The sequence below is a fragment of the Styela clava genome, unplaced genomic scaffold, assembly GCF_964204865.1.
Source record: "Styela clava unplaced genomic scaffold, kaStyClav1.hap1.2 HAP1_SCAFFOLD_143, whole genome shotgun sequence".
Lineage (NCBI taxonomy): Eukaryota > Metazoa > Chordata > Ascidiacea > Stolidobranchia > Styelidae > Styela > Styela clava.
This window is the reverse complement of record NW_027556723.1, coordinates 1-2,500: the sequence shown is the minus strand read 5'-3', so window position 1 is coordinate 2,500 and position 2,500 is coordinate 1. Positions and strand designations below refer to the sequence as shown.

Sequence of the window (2,500 nt, the reverse complement as noted above, 5' to 3'; positions counted from 1 at the left end):
GCGTACAGTGCAGGCGAACGACAAGCCAGCCGAACGGCGACGGCCGCACACAGAGAGCGCGCGGCATCCTTTCCTCGATCCGCCGCCGGGCCGCACCGCCCGCGCGCTGTAACACCCCCGCCGGAGCGGAGGCCACCTTCGCGCGGGGACTTAGACCGACGGCAAACCGGTCGTGACCCGCGCCGGTCGCTAGTGCGCTGAGACGGTGCGCGAGCCGACTCGGCAGCGGCGCCTTAAGCGTCCGCGAACCGAGACGGCGCGCCCCCGCACCCAACTGAAAGCGAGCCGGCGACCTGACGGGCCCTCCCGTTTGCCTCTCAACGGTTTCACGTACTCTTGAACTCTCTCTTCAAAGTGCTTTTCAACTTTCCCTCACGGTACTTGTCCGCTATCGGTCTCGCGACCGTATTTAGTCTTAGGTGGAGTTTACCACCCGCTTTGGGCTGCATTCCCAAACAACCCGACTCCGAGAAGACCCGAAGCGGCCAAGGCAAGCGCCCCTATGGGCCTAACACCCGCCGTGGGACGAGGCCTCGATCAGAAGGACACCGGCGCTCGCCGTCAGCCGCACTGGGACTTCCGTACGTCACAACTCGGCGCGCTCGAAAAGCGCGCAGATTCGACGCTGGACTCTTCCCGGTTCACTCGCCGTTACTCAGGGAATCCCTGTTGGTTTCTTTTCCTCCGCTTAATAATATGCTTAAATTCAGCGGGTGCTCTCGCCTGAACTCAGGTCGTATGTGTCAAGCGGGCCGCTTCTTACACGGCCCGCTGGCATCGCAAGTCGTCGCCGCCGGCGCCGACCGAGCGCGTACCGTCGCCGCCTTGGCCCACGGTCGGTCTTGATCTCGTGACCGGACCGACCGACCTGGACCCGCCCCTCGAACGTAGTTGAACACGTCGAGGGGCCGGCGGTGTACGGGACACGCGGTCGCGCCGAGAAAGCTCGGCGACCGCTTCAACTTGGGGCGACGCCCGGCCGTCTTCGCAGAGGCCAGGCGACGGCCCTCGGGTGAGGACGAACGCGACCCTGAGGCAGGACGCGGTCCCGGGATTGACCCGAGACCGCAATTCGCGTTCAGAAGGTCGACGTTCAATGTGTTCTGCAATTCACATTACTTCTCGCACTTGGCTGCGTCCTTCATCGACTCGCGAGCCGAGTGATCCACCGTTAAGAGTCGTCCTCGACGTTTCGCCCGGCGCCGAAGCGCGCGGACGTCACACTGTGGGATCGACCACAAACCACCACCGACAACAACTGCACAAAAACACCAACAAACGGCGCCGAGCGACCGCCGGGCTGGGCCGGCGGCACATCGAGCGCGGTGCCCAGAAGCCACCATCGCACTCGGCTGCCTTGCTATGCCAACGTGTTACGCGTGTCGCACGGGGCGGAACCCCGATTGACGGCCGCCCTCTCGGCGGCACCCAAAGACAATTCAGTGCGCGGTCGGGCCGGGGCCTACCACCACCTTCGGTAATGATCCTTCCGCAGGTTCACCTACGGAAACCTTGTTACGACTTTTACTTCCTCTAATGATCAAGTTTGATCGTCTTCTCGACACGCCGACGCGGCCGTTGCCAGCCGCGACGGGGCCGATCCAAGGATCTCACTAAACCATTCAATCGGTAGTAGCGACGGGCGGTGTGTACAAAGGGCAGGGACGTAATCAACGCAAGTTGATGACTTGCGCTTACTGGGAATTCCTCGTTCAAGGGAAACAATTGCAAGTCCCTATCCCAATCACGAATGAGGGTTCAACGGGTTACCCGGACTTTCGGCCTAGGTTAGACACTCGCTGCTTCACTCAGTGTAGCGCGCGTGCGGCCCCGGACATCTAAGGGCATCACAGACCTGTTATTGCTCAATCTCGTGTGGCTAAACGCCACTAGTCCCTCTAAGAAGTTAGACGCCGACCGAGAAGGTCGCGTAACTATTTAGCATGCCAGAGTCTCGTTCGTTATCGGAATTAACCAGACAATCGCTCCACCAACTAAGAACGGCCATGCACCACCACCCACAGAATCAAGAAAGAGCTCTCAATCTGTCAATCCTACCTGTGTCCGGGCCGGGTGAGTTTCCCCGTGTTGAGTCAAATTAAGCCGCAGGCTCCACTCCTGGTGGTGCCCTTCCGTCAATTCCTTTAAGTTTCAGCTTTGCAACCATACTTCCCCCGGAACCCAAAGACTTTGGTTTCCCGGAAGCTGCCGGAAAGGTCGTCATGGTAACGCCTCCCGATCGCTAGTTGGCATCGTTTATAGTCAGAACTAGGACGGTATCTGATCGTCTTCGAACCTCTGACTTTCGCTCTTGATTAAAGAAAACATTCTTGGCGAATGCTTTCGCAGTAGTTCGTCTTCCGCCGATCCAAGAATTTCACCTCTAACGGCAGAGTACGGACGCCCCCGTCTGTCCCTCTTAATCATTACCTCGTGCTCCGAAAACCAACAAAATAGAACCGAGGTCCTATTCCATTATTCCATGCAACACTATGCAGGC

General features: G+C 59.1%; 1 non-coding gene and 2 pseudogenes across 1 annotated transcript; all 3 read right to left on the bottom strand.

Moving 5' to 3' along the window:
- Positions 1-737, bottom strand: part of LOC144419646 (large subunit ribosomal RNA) — a 3,695-nt pseudogene extending 2,958 nt beyond the window's left edge.
- A 288-nt stretch (positions 738-1,025) lies between these two features.
- LOC144419653 (5.8S ribosomal RNA) lies at positions 1,026-1,180 on the bottom strand. Its single transcript, XR_013474192.1, has one exon. It is a non-coding gene; the product is annotated as a 5.8S ribosomal RNA (ribosomal RNA).
- A 298-nt stretch (positions 1,181-1,478) lies between these two features.
- LOC144419644 (small subunit ribosomal RNA) lies at positions 1,479-2,500 on the bottom strand (annotated as a pseudogene; the record flags this gene model as incomplete).